The following is a 7,775-nucleotide window of genomic DNA, read 5'->3' on the forward strand; positions in this document are numbered from 1 at the left end:
GGCAGGGGACAGCACCCCTCCGCCCGATACTCACCACGCGCGGGGCCCGCGCGACACAGCCAGAGCACCAGCAGCGCCCACAGCCGAGCGGGGCGCCGGCAGCGCCCACAGCCGAGCGGGGCGCAGGGCGGGCATCTCCTCGGTCGCCTCCTCCTCCGCCGCCTCCGCCTGGGCAGATCCACATGGGGAGGGGGTCCCAACCGAGGAGCCCCACTTTCTCCTCCCCACCCCCCCGCTTCTACGGCTCACGGGCGGGCACTACGCCCCGAAGCTCAGACTCAAACGAGTCGACTCCCTGCACCCCGAGTTGGCCACTCGTCAGCCGCCGCCTCAGCCGCCGCCCGAAGTTTGGCTGAAACTTTCTCGGGTGTGCAGCGAAGCAGCCTCGTGTGTCCTTCCGCCTCAGCCGCCTCCTCCCACTGCAAGGCCCCGCCCCCCTGTCGCCGCGGCCTCGGCCCCGCCGCCTTGGGCACCCAGGGGTTTCCCGCAGGAAGAAGCGCCGGCGAGCTCCGCGCGGAGGGATCTACTACTCTCGTTAGACACCCCTTTTCCCCAATCCGTCCCCAACCGCGTCGGGGGCGGACGCGCCTCAACTCGGTGAGCACTGGAGCGCCTCGCTAGGCCGAGCCTCGACTGAAGGGGGTGGGTGTAAAGACTCTGAACTTGGAACACTTAGGGTATGCCAGGACCGTGAACTTGCAGGAGGAGGCAGACCTCATTCCAGCAGGATCGGTACCGTCCCTACACACCCACACAGCCACACACTCCCCTGCTAGAAGAGGAATGCGGTAGAGAAGGACCAGCGCTGTCAGAGAAGGAAATGGGGGCTAGGGCGCCAAAGTCCACTTACAAGGAACAGAGCCTTCACCAGGGTCGTGCTGCTCCATTCATTCATTCACTAGGCAGGCAAATATTTCAGCGCCTTACTTGGCGCAGCGGTGTGCTTGGCATGGTAGAATGATAGTACCAAAGATGCACAAGCTATGAGGACCCAGAAAGCTGCTGTTGGTTGGGAGTATCAGGGAGGGCTTTCGGGAAGGAGCTGGGACGAGAGCAGGAGCTTGAAAGGTCAGTAAAACGTGTATAAGGCAAGGAAAGCAGCTCTAACAGTCATGGTAACATTGTCAGTAATTGAGCCGAAGTCGGAAACAATCGTTTAAGTCCAGAAATGGATGAATGATGTATGACATACTCATAAAATGAAATGCAATACAGCCATCGAAAAGACTAGATTCCTATGTGTCATTGGGTTAAGTCTGAAAAGCCAAATGATAACAAAAACATAACTGCAGAGGAAAATATAAAGTATACCATTTAAGTATATTGACATTTTTTCCCAAAACAATACTATATATTATGTGTGGATGCATATGTATAATATACAGTGAGAAAATAGAACCCAAATAGTCATTACTTCCAGGGCAGGAGAGTGGGGCATGTGTCAGGACTGGGTATGAGGAGACTTCTAGGAAAAGAGCTAAAATTAACAGCACCACCACAATACGTGTGGGTGTATCATTCAAAGGGTGAGCCCTCAGAAAAGCAAAGAAGGATACAAGGGAATAAGTAGAATCATTCTCACACTTTGCAATGAGGAGAGAACGGGGATCACACAACCAGATGATGCAGACCTTGAATGACAGGCTGAAAAGGTGAGGAGGAGGCTATCTATCAGGTCATAGAAAACCATTGAACGTTCTTGAACAGGAGTGAGAGTTGATGGAAAGAAGGTTGCTCTGATAATCCTGTGTAAAATTGACTGTCAGGAGCAAGAGGTGAACTGGAGCCTCGGAAACTGTCAGGAATTTGTGAAGCAGTCCAGGCATCGGGGGAGGAAGCCCTGAATTAATAAGGTACATGTGAAAAAGGAACAGATCTGAGACAACCTTGAAAACCAATCAGGAAGCAAAGCCTATGTGACTAATTGGATGTGGGAATTTATGATCCAGTTGAGGTGGGAAATCCAACCCAGAGAGCCTTCCCCAACATCTACACGATAAAGTCTAAAGTTCTAAAAAAAAAAAATGGTATAGACAAGGCCTGGTTCCCTCATTTGGCCTCCTCTCCTATCCTCCCTGCCCCCATTGTGAACTTTATACAATAACAGTATTGAACAACTTGAGATTCCCCAAACATATCTTGCTGTTTCAGTCTCTGTACCTTCTGTCCTCTTGGCTTGAACTGACTCTCGTGGCCCCCTTCCCCCCTCGGCTACTAGAGGAACTTCTAATCATCATTTATCCTTCAGTCCTAAGAAGGCTTTGCTGACACGGGGACAAATTTTTACCCTGACAAACAGTTCCTTCACTGTATGCTTCTTTATCTTACACTGATACCTGTTTTTCACATGGGATTGTTTGTATTTCTATCTTTTCAAGCAGATGAGGAGGCCTTTACAAGGACAAGGACCAGGCTTTATTCAGCCCCAGTGTCTCTCACATAATAGACGTTGAACTAAGATGTAAAACAACACTAAGCAAGTGCTAGGTATTATGAGCACAAGCCCCTGAAGTTCCCAAGCTGCATTTTAATAAGCACTTTAGAATTAGATGAGCAAGAACCATCACTGAAAGTAGTCACCTTGGAACGGTAGAAACTCTTTTCAAAAATAATGTAATTAGTTAAACTTGCTTTGAAATTTCTCTTGTGCAAATATATTCAGAGAAATATACTTTTAGTTGTTCATCCACAGTATTACCAGTTTGATCACCCTCTTATTTATTAAAGTTAGTCCATAGCAACTTAGACATACACAGACTTTTAAAATCACCTGCAAAGGTCAGTTTTGTCACTATTGAAATGCATTCAGAAGAATATAATGCAATTATCCCAAAAGAGCAGCTCCTGAAATGACTGTAGCTGTGATAACATTATTCAAATAGACATGCTCAAGGTGATTGTTTTAAAGAGAGCAACTCTTATATTCACATATAACTTTTTTTTTTAATGTTGGATTTCTTCCTTTTTTTTCCCCCTGTAATTTCCAGAGAGTGCTTGTACTTGTTAGGGAAAAGGGGAGGGAGAATGAACCCCCCAAGTGGGGTGTAGTTACACTGCCATCCCTTCTTCTTCATTTCTCTATCCCATCAGGATTTTGGGCACACATACACACACACACATACACACACACACACACACACACACACACACACACACCAGATATGTTTTTCAAGTCACCAGGGCTAGGATTCAAACCGTAGTTGGCCATGTGGCATCTGTATTGTTAACCACTAGGTTACAGAGCTGGCCCTTGTTGAATTATTTATAATGTTAAATTTTTTGTGTATATTCTGGTGAGGACTGACAAAGTGATTTTTGAAGTATTTTGAAGTAAAGATAAAAGTTGGAAAAAAAAAAAAAGGAGCTGAAAATCAAGGGAGGAAATTGGAACCAGCAGACTGCAAGATCAGAACAAGCAAGTCTAACTCAGCTACTACCATTTTAGTGACTATTTACCATGGCCAGATCCTGTGTAAGTAGTTGAGGGATAAAGGAAGAGAGACAAAATTAACTGACAATTAAGATCCTGTATAACTGACACAGTGTTGTGGGTTCATAGCTGAGAGACTGTGGGTCCTGTCACAGCCCAGGGATGGTCAGAGAAGGCTTGCCAGAAGAACCTAATAACTGCACTAGAAATTGAAGGATCAAAATATTAATTTAGGGAGGTAGACAGTGGCACAACAGTAAAACACGACCATGTGCAAGGCTGCCCCACATGGGAAGGTTCCAGTCCTAGTTCCCATTTAGAAACCTCCATGAATACAGGAGGCACATATGTGCTGAAGATCCACAGCTGACTGAAGCTAGAGGTGGATTGCAGCTTCAAGACCCTATTGGAGATGCACTCTCTCTCTCTCCCTGTTCGTCTCTCTCACTCATGGAAGAAATAATTATAGTAAAAGAATCAATTTAAGGGACCAGCAGTTAGCGTAATGGCTATGTCGCTGAACTCCAGTCGTCCATGGTTCGAATCCCAGACCCGGTGGCTTAAACTCACACTGGGCACATGTGTGTGTGTGCCCAAGATCCCGAGAGGAGAATGGAGGAGAAGGGATTGCAGCGTGGCCATCCCTCCTGGGGGGTGATTTCTTGCTTTCTATCTCTCTGTCTTTCTGACAAGCACACACGCCCTATAGCAAAAGCCTGTCAAAAAAAAAAAAAAAGAATAAATTGCATAAAGCAAAAAAGAGATTTCCCATATTTAGAGACTTAAGGCTGTTCCAGGCACAGGAAATAACATGTGTAGACAGGAATATGATAGAGACCAGAGCTGGCTCCCTGACCCAGGAGGGCAACAGGCAAGGACAGTGGGGATGGAGAGAATATGGTCATTGACTCCTAAGGTCAGAAACTGCATAGATCAGAAAGAAATGGTAGATCAAGGAATAGCAACACCCTCAGTATATCTTGAAGAATAACGAGGCTATTTCCAAATACAGAAAATATAAGACAAGAAAAAGGAAGTTTGTTAGAGAAGATACATAGGCAAGAGATGGATATAGCTGGAAAAGGAAACTTGAAGAGTAAGAATCCGCGGATATTGACTGGCATAGGGAGACCTAAGCATAGCCTAACTGATTAGCAGGGTAGACCTGCACTCCTGGAATTGGCCACTGAACAATGTTAAAACCTAAATGCCACTATGTACATGCAGGTGACTATTTCCCTGATTCCTCTCAGATGCCACGAAGACTTGTGGTGGCATCTTAAAACTTGAGTAGCGGCTAGAATGTCAGAATCTGCCTGAAGATGTCAGCCCCAAATGTGCTCGGCAGTTCAATTATTCAGTTGGAGTAGGGATTGGTCTTTCCCAAGGACTTTGCTTCTAGTCAAAGCCAATCCTACTTCACGGGAGAAATTGACAGGAAAATAATCAGGGGTCCTGTAATGAATCATAGCTGCTGCTATTCCTTCAAGATCTGTAGTTTCACAGATGCAAAGAAAAATATGATCCCATAAATTTTCATATGGAAAAATCACTGTTTTCAAGGCCCAGTGAAAATTCACAGGCCACTGGGACCAGTCAATGGCATAGAGGTTACATCACTGGACTCCCACATGGCCAACTGGGGTTTGCATCCTGGATCCACTGGCTTCAAACTCATGCCAGGTGTGTGTGCATGCATGCCCAGGAGAATGGAGGAGAAGGGATTGTGACGTAGTCATCCTCACTGGGAGGAGTGATATCTTGCTTTTTTTTCTCTCTGCCTCTCTGGCAAGGGCACATACTGTATAGCAAAAAGTCCCTTTAAAAAATTACAAGCCATTGAGAGGGGAAAAAAAAAGTGAGTTGGCCAGTCAGTGGCATGGTGGTTAGACAGGCACAGAGTCAACTGAGTCCCAGACCTGATGACTTGAAAAACATGCTGAATGTGTGTGCATGGAGAAATGGAGAAGACATTGTGGCATATCCATGCTCCCTGGAGGAATTTTTCTCACTTTTTTTCTCTGTTTATTTTTCTCTGCCTCTTTCCAGAAAGTGCACAAACCCTCTGGCTAATTTTTTTTTTATTTAAAAATAAAATAAAGAAAGCAAGAAAAATAAGAATAAGGTTACCAATAGCTTTGGTTTTAATCAAAATTTAAAATATACACATTTACCTTTACTAATTAAAATTCACATATAAAATTTCTTCCCAAAACAAATGCAGGACTGGGCACTTAGTCGCATGTCTGTCCTCTCAGATACAATAGGCTATGAAACTTGCAGGACAGTAACTCTAATTTGCTTATTATTATTATTATTATTTTTTGGCCACAGTTTCTAGCACAGTACCATAAGTATGTGCTCAATAATATATGGTGTAAGTTGAATGAGGAACATGTATGTATGTCTTATATATCCCATCTATAATTGGAATGAGATGCAAGATGTCTTGGAGAATCCGAGTTGAATTAGTTAGATGCTATAGATGTTGAAGAGAGGTTCAGGGGCAGATGTCAAGCAAAGATTGAGCTAATCCATATACCCCACTACTTAACCCAGGAACCCAAGGATCTGTAATGAGATGGTTGTAGAAGGAGGAATTAAAAGGAAGATTTCTTTCGATAATGCCTTGCATTCATGCAGTGCTTTCCACTTTCCAAAACACTTAAGTATATTATCTGGTTGGATCTTCAAAGCAATCGTGGGAAATAGGCAGTCCAGTCATTATTATCCCCATTTCACAGATGGAAAAAGTGAGATAGCATTTAAGTGTGTTGCCCAAGCTTAAATAAGTCATTGGTGAAAGAGCTGAAACAAATACCCCGCTGCTTCTGATTTCTTACTCAGTCTCATTCCACTGCACCTTTATGCAACACAGTGAAGCACATTCAAGATGACAGATATGTGGGGAGCTCTGGGCAGAGGGTCACTAGCTTCTTACCGCTTCCATATCAGCACAGAACAGGCCCATTGTAATTAGGAAAGCTGAACAAGTGAGCACATTCTTTAATTTTAAGACACTTTCTGAGAGCCTGCACTCTGGCAAGCACATCCTGGACTCTGTGGAAGTACAGACATAAATAAGACCCAGCCCTTGCTCTCTGGAGCCCACAGAGCATTGAGGGAGGCCAACATACAAATGGCACAGCCATGACAGAACTAAGCACACTGCTATGGGAAAGTAGCACTGGGATTAATTTTGAGGCCACTTGCATTTCATCCTGTCCTTCACCTGCAGCATATAAACTGAGATGGCATATATGACAATATGAAGACAAGAAGCATCTCTCCTTCATGTTTGTAAACTTCACAATAGTTTGTTCTTTGCCTTGTGCAGAGTAAGTGCTCAATAAAAACCTATGATTTGAAAGATCTACAAAGTTCAGACAAACAGAGACCAAGTCCAGAGGGCAGGAGTTAATCTCAGATTTCAAACTTGTTCTGAGAATTAGGAGCCAGTCAGACCCTTCCACTGAGAATAGACCCAATTAAGGGTACAAATAATATAAGTAATTATAATTTGGGTTCCTTGTTTATCCCACCTTGATTAATGTTAAGGAGAGGAAAATTTGATATTAACCTGTTCCTCATGAGCGTGTACTGACAGTGATACCTAAAAAATCCTTTGCCACTTATGAGATACACAGGAAAATTAGAAAAGGGATGCTCACTTTAGCCCTACCTGACCTAAAAACATCTCTTAAATATATTATATGGGGAGGTATTATTTTTTATGTGTAATGGGTGTCTACTTTTTATATGTAATGATGTAAAAAAGGGTTGACCTGAAAGCATCAAGACTTCTCCCCAATTCAACAGCGTCATAATTCCACAACTGTGTAATTACCAAACCACAATATTATTAGGTGAGTCTCAGTGCTTCAGTCACTAAGATGATTATGCAACTCTGAATATTTATGAAATGTTATAGCATTTGTTCTCAGAGACTATTCAGTTGTTCCTACTCACATTTATACTCCTCTTCCTTCCTCACTAGCCAGGAAATTCTTGAGCAGTGAGTTCCAGACACATGGAAAGTTTCCACCTTGAAATATGGAAAGTCTTCATACCATATGGATGCAGATCACATCTAAGTCCCTGAAGCAGAAGATAAGGGAATATTTTCTTAACATGCAGAATTCATAATGGTTAACAAAGCTTAAGAGTCGGAGCATCGACAGTAAGAAAGGTAACCCCCATTTTTAAAAGTAAGCATTAAACGTCTCCTTTAAGTGAGTAATTCATCAGCAGATAATTAATGGCTGGCAACAGGTATTTATAATGGAAGCATACACAGTCTTAACGACAGGGTTTGCTTCTGAAGACACTCTAATTAAAAAGGGAA

At 43.6% G+C, this 7,775-nt stretch overlaps 1 protein-coding gene across 2 annotated transcripts in view; it reads right to left on the reverse strand.

The window, feature by feature from the left end:
• The window catches only part of LOC102479715 (notch receptor 2), a 187,186-nt gene extending 179,768 nt beyond the window's left edge, over positions 1–7,418 (reverse strand). Inside the window, exon 1 of one of the 2 annotated variants that reach the window (XM_027767380.1) lies at positions 7,400–7,418. The gene's annotated coding sequence lies outside the window, so the exon portion shown is untranslated. Of the gene's footprint in view, positions 1–34; positions 99–7,399 lie in introns of those variants that run through there. The other variant, XM_027767379.1, reaches the window with a different exon arrangement.
• Between the last annotated feature and the right edge of the window lie 357 nt (positions 7,419–7,775).

The sequence above is a fragment of the Tupaia chinensis genome, unplaced genomic scaffold, assembly GCF_000334495.1.
Source record: "Tupaia chinensis unplaced genomic scaffold, TupChi_1.0 Scaffold144247_1, whole genome shotgun sequence".
NCBI classification, from domain to species: domain Eukaryota; kingdom Metazoa; phylum Chordata; class Mammalia; order Scandentia; family Tupaiidae; genus Tupaia; species Tupaia belangeri.